Here is a 16469-nt window from a genome sequence, read left to right as displayed (position 1 = left end):
GCTAGACTCTACTAGCTTTTTCGGATAACTGTTACCACCCCCGCCTCTACTTACACGCGCGCGTGCGCGTTCAAGCGTGATATCAACGCGGGAAAACGAAATAATAAGCCGCCTAATAGCGTCTGGAATTACAGACATTTAGTCGGCGATTGGATGCAGTGTTGTTTTGGTAGTTTCCTTGATACTTTTCGCAACACTCAGAATCAATTTGGAAAATTTTCGACAGAGATAGAGAGAGGAACTGCTTGGACCGTTTCTGAAAGGATTGGAATCGTTTTTCGGAAATGGTTGGGGGAGAGGGGATTGTGTGACTGTCGAAAAGATTCTTCCTTAATCGATATTTCCTTTTCTCCTTTTTCGAACCACTTTTCTAGTAAATGGATATAGCCCTTCCGATTCTTTTCGAACATAAACGAAACTACTGTTCACGATTGGAAGTCAATAACGAGTTGAGAACAGTGATTACAGCTATCCCTGTTATCGTCCCAAAACGAAATCGTTTCTTTCTTTCATTTTACGTTACGACGTTAAAAGATCATTCTTACTATTACTATTATTATTATTATTATTATTATTATTATTATTATTATTATTATTATTATTATTATTATTATTTTCTTCTTTATATTTATTCTACTCATGCAATTGTTCGTATTTTTAATGAAGGTATTCTGAAAAATCAGGATAGCATTAAAATTTTGAAATATTGTATCGAGAAAACAATAAGAAGGATGATTCATAAAAATAATAGAGAAAGATAAAAGGTAGAAAAGAAAACTAGATATTTTAGCTTTTTCCTCGAAAAAAACCTAGAAGTACTTCGCACCTGTTCCTTGATTAGGAACGAAGAATGGATCCCGCGTTTGTACCCACGGGATTAAATATCATAATTAATGTCGCCTCTGGAACGACGGCTTGTGTGTGGGAGAATTGTCACCTTGGAGACACCCACCATAGCTATCAGCACCACCGCCACCGCCACCACCACCACCATCACCACTAGAAACACCTCCGACCTCTGCACCTTTGGTTACCTCCACCTTTTCTCACGGCCTGACGCCTTGCTCGTTACGGGGATCAAATGCGACTGAGAAAGGAAAGAGAAGGAGGAAAATTAAGAGAGAGAGAGAGAGAGAGAGTGAAACAGAGTGTTTTCTATTGTGTAGACGAACGAAAAACCCCTATTATTAACCCCGATAACGATTCTCCACTTTCTTTTATCCGATTTTTGCTAAAAAAAACACACAGTAGTCTGTCTTTTGAACGTCGTCATAAAAAAACAATTGCCTAAATCGAGAAAACTGTTTCAAGAGGTGAAAATAATTATTTGCTATAATAAGAAGTCGTTCAAATAATTGACCAAACATATATCCGATCAAGAAACACCGAAATCTTGATAATCGTATACCTAACAAAACTATCGGTATTACAATCTAATTAACAAGTACAACTACGTGTTCTATAGGAATCCTAAGCAGAGTAATTCCCGTCAACGACAGAGAGGGAGAGAGAGAGACAGGGAGAGAGACATATCCGGATAATCCAAGATACTCAAGTGACGAACAAACTCGCTCTGACGTAATATCGATCGCAGGAATAGCAATTGGCCGCGAGCTCTAGATCCACCTCAATATTCGGCTAGAAATGTAAACGAAACTTGCATCCTTTGATTTCTATTAGGTTGGGAGTGGGCAAACGCGAGCATTATCGAACCGCTACGTAAACTGTTTGGCTCTGAACGTCCCTCTGACGGGGTTGATCGGTACACATTAATTAGGCTTAGGCTCGCGAGCTAGGTTTAATTACTTTCGCCAGATCAGAGCCAAACTGAAATACAGTAGAGAGAAGGAAGGACATAGAGAGGAAGAGTAGACGCACACGCATATATATGCGTGGGGAAGGTGAAACGAACCCGAGCAGGGATATGAATCGCATGAGCGGCTAAGCCATTGTAAACACGCATGTAACAGGGACTCATCCCGGCTGACCCAGCCCTCCTGCTTCTTGGATGAACGATCAGGCGAGAGCGTTCAGGTGGCGCGCAGTACAGGTACAGTAACAGCAGCAACCAGTCAGAAGCGATACTACCGGTGTTGAGCAACATCCATGGGATCGATTTACTACATAGTCAAGTTACTTTTTCAACTCTCCCTTTGCTCCCTATTCGATAGGGCTTTTGCCTTTGCGTACGAAAGCGAAATCGCTCATCGTAATCGACATCGTAATCGACATCGTATTAGTACACCTCAGCCATGATAGTAATTTGGCACGCGTGCACGCGTTGATTAATCTGACAAACGAGAAATGAGAGAACACAGAGAGATAAATAGAGAGAGAGAGAGAGAGAGAGAGAGAGAGAGAAAAAACTGGTCAGGGCTTAGATCAAGCGAATATCCCGTGGTCTGGCCAGGCAAATTAAAACTTGCCAATCAAACGCGACATCTCCCGTGCGACCCCTAGAAACTTTGCGCTAACTTTAATTAAAATCATGGAGAATGATAAAGAATCGGTAAAAGCGCGAACGTCGATGAAAGACCTGCGAGATTATACTTCGGTTAAGGAGGAGTCCCTTTTCCTGCCTGGGAGAGAAGGCTTAAGCCTTGATCCAATTACTCTGGCTATTTTCGTACCCATCGAATTATATGAGAAAAATTGTTCTATTATCATTTTTTTCATTCTTCTTTTTATCTTTTTCTTTTTTTTTATCAAGATGATATCATTGTCAGTATAAGAAAAAAATATATTTAAAAAAATGTACCCAGTTAAAAAATACGACACGCGATACGTGATGTCCTCGTTAAAATTTTCAACGGATATGAAAAGAGAAAGAAAGTAAAATTCGCAAGTACGTAAAGGATAACGCGATTACGGAAATGAGATCGCCTTAATGAAATATAAAGATACCGCGGTACTATAGTATAACATGGTAGGAAGCAATATCCGTCGAACGACTTGGAAATACGATACACGCGAAGCGGAAAACCGATCGTTCGTTGCGTTTGCCGAGGCTATGGAAATCCCATGCAAATGACAGAGCTTTCCGAAGTATCGGATGAAGGTAGCGCGCATTTTATCGGGACATTTGGAGGCCAGTTACGGGCCCTGGCATCGTGGTGGTACGGGGTGGTGAAGGTAGTACGGTACACAGGCCGCGTTTCGGTACGTGGTGTTGCTTTTATGGTTGAACGTAAACCATGCGAGGCGCACTGGTTCGTGTTAAGAGAATAAAGAAGCGCGCCGGGTGCTGTTTGAAGCTGTCGCTCTTCTTCGCCATACTCCGACCAACCCACTTTGCGTCGTTCGTATATGCGTGAGTTTAGGGTGCAGGTAATACCGGTCATAAAGTGGTCTTCCTAAGAAAACGAAAGAGAAAGAGATGGAGAACGAGATAGATGATAAAAAAAAGTGCGGGACAAACAGGGAGCAGGTAACGATGCGAAAGAGACGTCCGTCGTAATAATTCTGAAAAGTTATGCGCTTTAGGGGGTGGATATACGAATGACGGAACATCGTCCTACAACTTTCGTCCGAATTCTCATCTTTGAAGACATAAAAGGCCCGTAATACGAGCTTGTAAGCGTTTTCTTACCGTCCTGTTCTACGGCTTTACAAGTTTTCCAAATGGCCAAACGCGTTAGATCGATCTCTCGTGTAACAAGTAGAGTATACAGGTGTCTAGTACGTTGCTTTCAATTGGGAAAGTACCATTCGATCTTTCACTTCTCAACTTCCAATAACAATGTAATATTTGTCTAGTAGGTGCACACACAAAAGGCTTGTAATAACGTTAATAATAGTTTACGAAAATTGTTGCAATTTATCTTCATGAACGAATAAAATTAATGAAGGTCTCCAGCCTCTTTCTCTTTCTCTCTTCCTCTCTCACACCAAACTGCATCCCTTCCCCCTACTCCATCACTTTTCCACGAGATATCTCATAGTCGAATATGCATGCGCCTGCATTGCTGGTGAAAGAGACGAAATTGCAGTAATTACAACGGACGATTAATCACTCACGTATGTATGTATATTTGACTAGAACATCGAGACGCGATGTGGTGCATGAAAATATATGGAAATCGGGTGATCAAAAACCAATGTTACAAAATAACTTTTTATATCTCAAAAAAGAATCAAGAATAATTTCGATTTTCTTTGAATAGGAAAAAAACACATACGTTAGATGGGCATACATTACTTTATACGCTCTGATAATTCTTATTAATACTAGAACGACCATATTGCATTACCTATCAGTTGACCTAACGATCGGGTTTAGAAAGGAGATAAACAAGAGGGTAAGAAAAAGAGGACTCGTGTGAGCTCAACAATCGATAAACATCAGCCACCCTCCCCAACAACCGATGTCTGCATGGATGCAATTATTTTCAGTTAAGTCCAAAGACGTCAAAGTTTAGCGCAATCATTTCCAAAGAAAGGACGTTCCCCCCTAAGAAATTGTTGGAAACGAACAGCTTTCCTCGAAAACTTTCAAAGCGTTTCACTAGATGGTTCGAGTCTCTTCTTCTTCCTTCTACCACCCCATTCCCCTTCTCTAGCTTTTCCTCTTTCTCTCCCTTTCATTCTCTCCTACTCTTTCAGCGTTATTCCGCGCGACACGTCTTCGCAGAGAGCGTAACTAAATAGAAACTGATGCCAGGAGCCGGCAAAGACCCTTATTGTCGCCCAGGAACGCGTGAGAAGAAGTTTCCTCGTCTTCGTGTTCTCTCGCTCGAATAAGACGATTCTTCATGTCATTCTCGTTCCTGTAGGGACGAGCTCGCGTAGAGAAAGGTATGAAGAAGAAGAAGAAGAACAAGAAGAAGAAGAAGAAGAAGAAGAGGAAGAGGAGGCAGAGGCGAAGGACGAAAAGTGAGCATCGCGCATCCGCCGAATACTAAAATCCCGTCTGCCTCAACGACTATTCCTCACACCCTTTTCTGATCTATCAAAGAAAACTGGATACAGACCCTCGCGTAAATACTTGTCGAAATTTATAATGTAGATAGATGCGCTTGGTATAGTAACTTCGAACGTATCTTCTCTTTTCATAGCGTCTAGGAATCGATAGAGAAAAGAAATAAGTATAATAATAGAATGTAACAATAACTCAAGAAAAATAGGTTAGCGCGTCTGTTCCCTATCGAGAAAAAAACATAGTCCTAAAGTTCCGACTATCAATTTTTTAAAAATAAGACTCATTTTCCGAACACTTTTAGTAGAGGCCTTTAAAGGAATCGTAAAATTCTCTTATTATGGGACTTGCCATACGATGAAAGTCGTGTTCCTTTAAAAAGACACATGGTTCTTCTTCTAGCAAACTATCTTTTTCTACCCTGAAAGGGAATTTTTGTTCACCCAGTCACTCCCCTCTTAGCTTCGAGCTCTTAACGACGGGGCGAAGGACGAGGTGGAGAAGGATGAAAAGAGGTTGGGGTTGAGAACCCGGAGGCGTCGATCGCATACCAATGTCCGCGAGAATTTATTGTACGTTCCTGGAACGAAAGAAGGGCCCCCCAATGAAAGTATGAAGGGAAAGAAAACCTGCACACACAGACCTACAATAAAGAATGAACGATCCCTTTACGTATACGTTCTTATGCTCGCGCACACATTCGACCAAAAAAATACCGATGGCAATTCGGTCACCTTTGAGCTTACAGCTCCGATCTTGCAAGATTTAACCTTTTTATTCATTTTCCCGAACGATTTTGGGAATGAATTCAAATAGATTTCTTTTTATTTTCCTGAAATATCAAATAAACCCAAAGAAATTACGATCGTATTGATGGAAGTTTACTCTTGCCAATTGAACAATATTTCTATTTTATTTAATACCATCCTTTTACTTAGATCAAATTTTTTTCTAATAAAACTGATTCAAACTTTCTTTTACTTCTTTCGTATCGAGACAAGTTAAACTGTTCGGAGGTAGCTCGACAGTTTCTAATTACATGTCGCGCCATCGGAGATACTATCCAGAAGGGATAATTATATAATACAGCATATTCCATCATGCGTGCATCGGGTGGGCCGAGTGTGTTTGAGGTGGTGAGGCATGCTGATGACAGACGGGGTGTGCGGGTCCGATAGTACGTGATAGCATCCCTTGTATCGCGCCGGACGATGGCCTGCCGCTCATGACCCTCCCCCCTCCCTCTCACTCTCTCTCTTCGAACCCTACCTTCGTCTACTCCCTTTAGGAACCATCGTCGCAGTGCCCTCCACCCCATCTATCATGTCGACAGCTTCGTTATGACCTCATACTGACTGCACGACGACCACCACAACCACTTGGACCCTTTGCACACCACACGTTTCTGCTTCCTCTTCTATCATCCCTCTTGCTCTATAAATTCATCTTCAACAATGTCGTCTACTTATCCGAAGAGACCAATTACAATATCGAGTATCTTGAAAGAAAGAAATATCAAAACTTTGATCACCCTGGAATTGTAACGATAATAATTTTTAACGATAAAAGATAATGAACAAAATAATTAAAATAAGAAAAATCGATCATCGAATGTAGGTATGCAGAAAAAAGAAGCTGGTATTTTCTTCAGCAAGTCTTTGATAATCAAGAATTTCAAATATTTTTCTGTTCACAGTTCCCCTCAAATCCCAAGTCGCTCCATTGTCTGTCTTCCTCTCTCTCTCTCTCTCTCTCTCTCTCTCTTTCTCTTCCTCTTCTTTCACGCAATTTCCTGAACTATCAAATTAACAAAGCGAAATATCAAATTAAATTACGGGTTGTGCGCGGATCGCGCGTTTCGTTTTCCCCGATGCCATCAGGTGCGTCAAGCGTGAAATGTTTGCCAGGTATTCTTCCCTCGGTTTCTCTGGAAACTCCCTACACGATATGCTGAAACTTACGCAAGAGCGTTTACAAGTAGTACTCGGTCTCGCATTAATTACGATGGAAGTAAGTATTACCCATAAGTGTCGGTTCAACGTTTAAATAAAATTCTAAAAGCTTCTAACAGGTTTCGACTACTAGTGGTGTACAAACGAGTATTATACCGCTTTAATGTCCTCCTGGTTTTTATAAAAGCCATATAAGTATATGTAGGCATTCACTTAGACATAACTGATTTCATTTCATGAAATGTAAAGAATTATACAATACATATTCTCCCTATTCCCTCTGAAGAGAAAGAGAAGAAGAAGTTTTGTAGCGGGCATCAAATTTAGGAAAATTTTTCAGCCAGGTGATTCCACGATAAAGCATCCAATTCCTTGCTGCTTTCAGCCTATCTTTCTATCCCTTTTTCTCTTCGCTTCTGTTCATTCGCCATCAGTCTACCATCTTATTCTCTCCTTCCTATCCTCCTATCTCATCCTACCTTCCAGCTACTGGCACTGCCTCCCTTTTTTGGCGCAAACATAATGAATATTGACAAACCACCCCTTCCGCTGACTCTCTCTCTCTCTTTCTTCTCCAACGTGGTGGAGAGCGCGTCGTACTGGCAGGCAGAAACAAATAGGATGAGACGCGCGAGGGGATGTGATAGCAGGTACGCTTCCATCCCCCTTTCGTGATACCTAGCCACCATCGCCGAAGGCACAATACACCCTTTTCATCCCTCACCCCCCTCTTTCTCTTTTACTCATTCCACTTCTCCCTTCTTTCCACCTATCCCTTTCTTTATCTTCATCACTAACTCTATCCTACTCTCTCTCTTTCTCTTCTACCACCACCTCCTTCCCATCTTCCCTTCCTTCTACACCAGCTTTCTCCCTTCTCCAACTCTCACTCGCTCATTCGCTCGATGCAATCGAGTTGCTTCGGAAATATATTAGTTCAGATTCGCGGAGTGGTAGAAAGCGAAATGATATGGTGCTTTCTCTCTCTTTCTCCTTCCCTACCTCTCTTTCTCTTTCACTCATCTTCCCTCCTCTTGTAACCCATCGTTCGTCCCACCGTCCCAACGGCTTGATGCGATTTTCACGTGGAGCTGCGCCGAGGAAATTACAGTGAAAGCGTGAAAATTCGCTTTCGTCGAAATTTCGAGAAGCGCCGCTATCACTCTGCTATTTTTCGTTTTCCTGCCTCTACATTTCACTTCTCACCCTTTCACCCTCCCTCTCTCTCTCACTCTCTCTCTCTCTCTCATCTATTACCTTTCTCTCTTTTCTCTTGCCCGCAACAACTCTTCCTTCCTTCCATTTCTCTCTCCTATTTCAGACCCAATTTGTATATTCTTATACTCGAATCTGGTGGTTCAATGGAAATCTATAGTTCCAATGGATTTCCAATTTTCCCCATCTTATTTTATACTCCTGACGTACTTTATCTTAAAACTACTTTAACAAGGTACCGATGTTAGAAAGAAGGGTGCTGCTGTTACCGCGGACTAAATAAAAGGTACTTCCAATCATTTCCATCCAGTTACACGCTCGAATTTAAAAACTTTCTCTTACCCTATCAACGACTCTCCTCTTTCCTCTCTCTCTCTCTCTCTCTCTCTCTCTGTTTCTCTATATATACTCGAATCTTTCATTTCAGATCTGAAAAGTTTAATTTATATCTCACATAAAATCCTATGGGAGGACTCGACTTTCAGGTCTGAGATGACGTTCATTCAGACACCGAGAAAAAGATCGAGTAACGTAATAGAGATTGGATTTAACGTCGTTCGTAAGAAAAAAATAAAATAAAAAGGAGGAAAAAAAAATGAAGCAAAAGCAGAAGCAGAAGCTGAAGCAGAAGCACAAGCAGAAGAAGAAGAAGAAGAAGAAAATGGAGAAATGAAAAAAAAGAGAGTCAGCTATGGTTTTATCTTTCCTCTCAGGTCGACGCTGCACTTATCCTGCGCAAAATCACAGACCGCACTATTTCTTCCTTACTCGTTTTTCCCTTCCACCCACTCCTCTCATTCCACCGACAACCTATACCACACGATACGCAAACAATCAGCATATATACACCGATGTATCTAAGTAAATATAATACATTTATGTATGTGTACAGAGCTTCTAAGAAATTCTGGTAGGGTAAGCATAAGCACAGGTATACGCGCGTGTACAAGTGTGCGCGTATACTTGTATTAAAATAGGAAGAGACCTTCTACCTATACGAGGCAGAAGAGAGTTACATTTGGTCGGAGGATTCGTGCAGGTGTTGCAAAAAGTAATGCCTCCGTCAGTTCCGTTCCTTTTTACTCCCCGTCAGAGGTTATACTCATTACGAAACGTTACATGCGCAAACGTAAAAGAGAAGAAGGGTAGTTACAAAAGCTAGGTATACACGCAAACTTACACACGTTACCAGCGAGTTCTTCTCTTTCTCTCTTTCTCCCTCACTCCCTGTCTTTCCCTGAACGCGGTCGGACTCTGGCCAAACCAGTCTCCGGGAAGCGAGGTACTTTGGTCTGTGTACACACGCTGTTTCCGACCGACGGAGGGTAAAGTCCAGTCGCACCACTGCCGTGGATTCTGTTTGTTCCTCGAAAGAGCGTACAGTTGATCTTCAGTTCAGTGTTTTACTCACAAAATCGTTATTATCTATCTTATTCACTCTTTCTCCTATTTTTTTCTACTTTTGAAAAAAAAAGCAAAAAATCATTGCACTCGTGTGCTAATAGACTCCTATGATTAATCCAAATCTTCCAGTTTGCGGAAACGAAGATTGAAAAAGTTAGAAATAAAAGGATGTGGGATAGTTTTTAGATGATAATTATGACGGTAGGTAGACGAATAAAGTTTTGTCAAAAGGAAAATATCTAGACACTCAAGAATATCCATTCATTTTTAATACATTCAATATTGTAAAATAAAATTGTCGAATTTATCAACACTTGTTTAAATTTTCTCATTTATTCATGAGAAACATTTGCCAGTAAACGTTACAACGGCTTACAGTGTTTCCTTGTAAAGAGCGATTAAACTGCGAGTAAAGTACGATGGATCGAACAAAGGGATTCTATCGATTGGCATCTAAAGCAGAAGGTAGTGCCTTTAAATTCGAACGGATGTTCCACTTTTTATAGTTCATCTCGTCTCGACAAAAGAAACAAGAAAAGTAAAGAGATAGATAGATAGATAGATAGATAGAGAGAGAGAGAGAGAGAGAGAGAGAGAGAGAGAGAGAGAGAGAGAGAGAGAGAGAGCGAGCCTTATTTCCGCCATCATCAACCTGATTCTTCTGCTCTCTTCCATTGTCTATTCTTTCAGCCCGTAAAATCCACCACCTTCTTCGCATTCCTCTTTTGGTCCATCAGTCTACCTTTAACGGAAGGAGAGTACTGCTTGCGTGCTGGTTCCCCAACCCTATTTAAGTAAGGAACCGAACAACGAGGTACGAGCCACGTAGCTTTCCTCATTACGCGCTACACGCTTTCAAGGCTTCCGGTCTCGTCTTTCCTTTAAGACGAAGGTTTTGATTGTACGACGGCAAAAGGCAAAGAAAGGGTAAGATAGAGAGAGAGAGAGAGAGAGGAAAAAAAGCCGAAGGCAAGCCCTTGTTTCTTGCCCTTGCCTTCTCAATTATTTTATCTCTTGTATTCTGCTAGTTCTCCTCCTCTTTTTCCTCTTCTTCTTCTTCTTCTTCTTCTTCTTCTTCTTACTTTACTTTACTATTACTAATTTCTTTTCCCTTGTTTTATCAAGGGTTCTGACTTTTCGCTCGAGTCTGGCTATACTTTCTGTGCAACTGAGTGTAAATGAGTAGAGTATATGGTGGAAGATAAATCAAATTGATAAGTATTATGCAATAAACCCTCTAAATATTGGACCCCTTTATTTTTTACCACTCTATGTATATTGTAGATAGACATAGAAAGTATAAACGTACTCGTTCGTCCGTGATATACTCAATAAAAGCAAATCATATTACAAATCTGTTCAGTGAACACAATAAAATTCCATTTGGTAGATTATCGAACGTAAAAACGAGCGAGAAAGAGAGCTTACGTAAGACTAAACATAACCACGACTAAGTCGGGGGTGAAAACGGGGATGGAAGTGCGATTGTAGAAATTATGATGTTGCGTAAGTGACGCGTGGTTGAATCCGCGACACCAAGGAGAACGTTTCTAAGGATTCACTGAGAGAAACGCAATTAAAGTTAAATGCCGTACCTCTTTCTCTCCCTCTCTTTCTCTCTCTCTCCCTCTTTCTCTCTCACTCGTCTTCCACTGTCCGTTTATTCGTTCCGTCTCTTTTTAACTGCATATACTGAGGAAAGGTTTCTCCTCTCCTTGTCTCTCTATCTCTTTGACTACCTCTGTCTGCTTGCCTTTATCTTTCTCTTTCTCATACTCACTCTTTCAATTGGGGTCGGCTCGAGGGTAAGAGGGAAAGCGACTTCTCGCTCAAAGGGGTATTAATTCACGAGCTTCTCGCTAGTTGTGAGATCAAACACTTCCAACAATTAGCTCGCGAATGTTGCACGCGCATGATTGAGTTGCAGTCTCTAACTGCAGGAAGAATATTGAATGAAATGAAAACAACAGTTGTTGGAGGTAAATAAGTGCGTTGTTTCATGGACCGTTTTATTTTTCAAAGACACGGCCTGTTTAAACGAGCATACGCTCGATTTTCCATGAGGATTATTATATCCACGAGTAAAAAGAAAATATTAAATTTTGAGATAGTACTATAAGTAGAAGAAAAGAGAACCAAAAAATTACATTTTACGGAATAAAGAAGAGTAAGAACACCAAGAACGGAACGATTTACCTTTAATGAGTAGGATTAATGAGCCGAGTCGAACCTTTAACTTGCAGCAGTAAAATTTAGTGTACCGTACGAAACGGTCGAGAATAAGGAAGAATATGAGAGGATCGTTGAAGAGAAGTTATCAAGAAAGTTGTGATACGGAGGGTGGAACTGGGTATCGTTAAAAGAATTTCGACGAACTAAAGCTATCATTTGTGATCGCGGAATGATGTTAGAACAATCGTAGAAAACGGTTCTTTAATAGGAATTTGTCGGACTCCAGGAAAAGGGAATGGAAGTCCGCAAATAAACGAATCTCCGGAGAGTTAGGAAGTAAAGCAGCAAAAGGAAGGGAAGAAATGAAAAGAGAAGTGAAAGACGACTGGAAAAAGTGAGAAAGACACGGTAGACTGTCTATAGTCATCTCATCGCTCTTCCAGCATACGAAAACAGAAAATGTTGACGTTTGAATTCACATTTAATGTGTGCCATTCTATTCCATCTTCTTCCCTTTTCAATCTCAATTCTATTTAATACCGTTTGAAGACTAGGAATATTACCGCACAGAATGTGTGCATTATTTTTGAAAATTTAATAACCGTGTTATTTGTTTTTAATGAAACGTTAAAAACATTCTATAAATAATAGGAAGGATTAGTTCTCAATGAAAATTCCAACTACTTCTCATTCCTCTTTCTATCCGTCTATCTCATACATACACTCCTATCTTCTTGTTATTTTTCTTCTTCTTCTTCTTCTTCCTCAATTCTTTCCCTTTATTCCCCCCTCACATTTCCTTTCTGATCTTTTCTCGCACGAGTACCTGAACAAAGAACCTAGAAAACTTGCATGCTATGTATATCCAAAGAAATGGTGATCGAATGCGCGCCTTCGTGTCTGTTTATTTGGACATATCGAATCGAGCATCCACCCACGTCTCGTGTAAAGAGATACAAGTAGAACGATTTTCCGGAATTCGTTTCATCTTTCTGTCCGTCGCTATTCCATTGTATTTTCACGAAAGAGTCGACCGTTCAGAGAAAAAGAAAGAGGGACTACTACAACCAACCCTCTCCTCCTCCTACTACTACTATTAAAGGGAAACATACCTCAGAAAACATTTTAAGGAAAGAATTTGTCGATACTTTCGCAAAATATAAGAAAGCGAGAGGAGGTAAATTATTCGCCGAACTTCGTTTTATCTAAACTCTATTTTATAAAAATAAAAATGTTCCTTTACATTAAAATTCATATCAATTTGAAAGTTAAATAAATCTCAAATAGATTTCTGTGCATTACGAACAAATATTAACTATTTCTAATTTACAATGGGAACGAATAGGAATATTTTTGTTGCTCACTGTACACATACACATAAACAGTAAATCATTTCCGCAGAAACAACGATTTTCACGTGGGTGTAGATAATAATCCGTGCACGTGGACGTACTTTATCTTTCCCAAGAAAAGCTGGCAAAGATAGAACAACTAGAGAAAATATTCTTTGAGGATAACGACTTTCCTCTTAAAGGTCTTTTCTCAATTGATCCCTTATTTTTTCTTTCTATTTCTTCTTCTTTTTTTTTTTAACTAAATTTTTTTTATTCCCTAGACCGGTAAAAAATAAGAATAAAGAAAAGAAAGATGAGAAGGAGAAGAGTAAAGGTCTAAGGAGTTAGGACGAATTCAAAGGTACGAAAATAGAGAAGGACGACAACGTCCTTAAAAATGGAACAAAGAAAATAGAGTCGAGAAAGTCTCAGACTTTCTCTCTCTCTCTCTCTGTCTTTCTTTATTCCAATTTTCTTGCTCTCTTTTCTCTTTTATATTCCTGTTGCGTTGGAAGAAGCAGTCTCTATCAAAAATATGCAACGACTCTCTTTCTCTCTGTCTAACCCTTAACACAGGGTTGCATGATGAACTTGAAAGTTTGCTTATGAGTGCTGGTTATTCTTTCGTCGCATTCGCAAGAAAATAAACTAGAAATCTGTCTTCTTCGTCATTTTCTTTTCCTTGTTTTACCACTCAACTTACTGTAAAAGTCTCATTTGACTTATCTCTCATTTTTATAGTTACCGTAATAAACTAAAGAAAGAAACTAAATTAATAATATTCTTTCTGATGTGTTCCTTTTAGTTTTATTATATATATAAAAAAAAAAAAATATCACAATTTGTCTTACGACAAAGGACTAAAAAATAAAAATCAACGGAGAAATGGTAAAGGGACTAGTTCCTCGATTGCAAATCATTCAACTATTTACAAATATCTTAGTGTATTACTCGGAAATAGAGGTAGAAGAAAGCTTTTCAGTACTTCTCACGCTTCGTTTCCTTATATTAATTGCAAATTTCAAACAGAGAGAGAGAGAGAGAGAGAGAGAGAGACGGAGAGAAGAAAATACTTCAGATCTTTCGTGCAAACTACTTAAGATGGTATAAAATTTACGATCGATCGTAAACCAAATGCACATCGCTGGTGCAACTTTTCTTTACCTCTCTTTCTGCATTGAAAAAGAAAAAAGGCGAAGACTCTCTTCTTCTTCTTCCAAGATTTCTTTCTTCTTTTTCCTCTTATTTTTCCTTTTTCTTCTTCTGCTTCGTAAGAAGAATCCATGGGCTTTTAGAAAAGTTCGACGAGAAAGGACGAAAATCAAGGACCATTCCACTGGTAATTTGCACAACTTCTTTATCGCTGTTCCATGCAGCAAATCCTCCTTCCTTCCCCACCCCAACCTTCTTGGTCGCTAAAGAGTAGGTGCAAATATCTAGCTGTGTACCTATACTTTAACCGCGCGATTACGACTGCGACCTTGTTTATCGGTTTTACTATCTTTCATGGTATAACTTTTCTCATGTACCGGACATAAACATTAAAGTCAAACGATGACGACCCCACTCTCTTCTTCCTCTCTGCGATGACATCATACTTTTAACTTTAAACTAATAACATTAGAAAAAGGAAAATGACTTTACGTTAACAGCCTATTTACAAATAAAAGATAAACAGAGTGAGAAATAATTCAATGATTAAATAAATTAAATACAAATTTTAAATAAAGATTAGAGAAATGAAAAATTGGAAAAAGCGGTATCTCAGGAAGATAGATAAAGAATGAAGGAAAGAAAAGACAAACGTAAGGTCAGTCGTCCACGTAGGGATTCGTTGGAGGCCGAAAGAAATCATCGTTCACTGAGTAAAGAAAAAGAAAAAGTAAAAAAAGAAGAAGAAGAAGAAGAAGAAGAAGAAGAAGAAAGTTTGTCTCTGTTTGTAAGAAAGGAAAAGAAAAAGGAGGAGGAGGAAGGAAGGAAGAAAAGAGAAGTGAAAGGGTACGGTGATTTGCAACTTCTTTATCGCAGTTTCGCGTCGTTCTTGGAGGGTTCGTCCCACGTGCTCGGATGCTTGCTTGGAATGATTCAGTGCGGCCCAGATGCTCCCTGGCGAGTCTCCAAATCACTTCCTGCCCCCCTTCTTTCTCGGAGTATAGTCGTATACCCATAACTTCGGACCGCGGCGTTCGAAGGTTGTTTGTACTTAAGCGTGCCAGACGACGCTGACGCGCGAGACGTCCAGGAAAACATTTCGTTCCTCCTCGCGACTCCTCGAAAAGGAGTTTTCTGCGTTTCTTCGACAAAAGGAAGAAGATAGGGGGAAGGATGAGAAGAGTAAGAGCGTGGGAGGAGTAGGAGACTGCTTGGTGGATGCTCGCCTTTTCGCTTGAAACAATAAACGCTCGGACCAATCGAGCGTGGAAGATAACGAGCGAGAGAAACGAACGAAAAGAGGAGGAGAAGAAGAAGAAAGGAAAAGAGTGGAAAGAGAGAGTTTGTTTGTTGGATCGCCGAAGATTCTGCGGAATTGCCGGAAGGACGAAGTTTTGCCTGCTTTTACCCGCTCTCGCTTTCCGTGTCGCGCGAGAAATTTCCTGATAGCACTTAATAATGCACCACCGAGAAAGAGAGAGAATACCTACCCCCATCTCGTGTTCCGCACAACACTTACACGGAGAACTCCTCAAAACGAAGAGGGTAGATGAGTTTTGAAATTATGTGAGAGAACCTTCTCTCCGGCCAATGTTTTCGCTCGTTAATGCACGACTATGCTAACGAACAAGAATTCTTACTCTCTCTTTCCCTCCTTCTACTATTTTCTAATTAAAGCACGCGATATCCTAGCGCAAAAAAAAGAATAATTATTATAGATTAGAAGTCGTTTAAAATGAATTTCATTTCTAAAAGTGAAGTTTGCCGAGAATATTTAGATCGTATATGTAATAAGAAAGGCACTTGTTTAACGTGTGACGAAGTAAAAAAGAAACAAGGAAAAAAAAGAAAGTCGATAAACGATTAATGGGGGAATATGGTTTTCCGGTTTCGAGATCACCGGTGTAAGGCGCCGTATTCGCATTTGCCACGCTCCGACTAACTTACCTTCCACCTCATCAATCTTAGGCCACTTCGGTAGCACTGGCAATTACAATATCGGCTTGCTCAACGAGAGTTTGAGGTTGTGGCCGAGAGGGGCGTTTCTTGGCACGCTAACTCGAGGCAAAGCTTCGGGCTTGAGCGCGTACCGGCGGTGTTCCTCCACCTGCTTAGAGAGAGAACATGTCCCACCTGTTGCCAGCGATCACTCACTCGAGCCGTGGATTTGTTTAAATCTTGATAACGTGGACCCGCGTATCAGTTTAATTTCAATTCTCTCGAGATATCTGGATATTCGAGAAATCTTGGCAGCAAGTGGAGAAGGAGGACTTTATTACGTCACAGATTATCTTCCTCCCTTAACGAAACTATTCTGCTGATCCG

At 40.3% G+C, this 16469-nt stretch overlaps 1 protein-coding gene and 1 long non-coding RNA gene across 2 annotated transcripts in view; one reads left to right on the top strand and one right to left on the bottom strand.

Annotated features, from left to right (window-relative positions):
• LOC107067582 (bruno 3) overlaps nucleotides 1-16469 on the bottom strand; it is a 232715-nt gene that overhangs the window by 145374 nt on the left and 70872 nt on the right. The window lies entirely within an intron of this gene.
• The window catches only part of LOC149033413 (uncharacterized), a 44188-nt gene that overhangs the window by 12618 nt on the left and 15101 nt on the right, over nucleotides 1-16469 (top strand). Inside the window, exon 1 of the long non-coding RNA XR_016178941.1 lies at nucleotides 1-16469. This exon is cut by the window's left edge and continues 12618 nt beyond it. This is a non-coding gene — a long non-coding RNA (uncharacterized LOC149033413).

The sequence above is a fragment of the Polistes dominula genome, unplaced genomic scaffold, assembly GCF_049000335.1.
Source record: "Polistes dominula isolate Pdom_NZ unplaced genomic scaffold, Pdom_raw_medaka contig_27, whole genome shotgun sequence".
NCBI lineage: Eukaryota > Metazoa > Arthropoda > Insecta > Hymenoptera > Vespidae > Polistes > Polistes dominula.
Note: the sequence above shows the minus strand (reverse complement) of the source record. Positions and strands in the feature narration are given on the sequence as shown.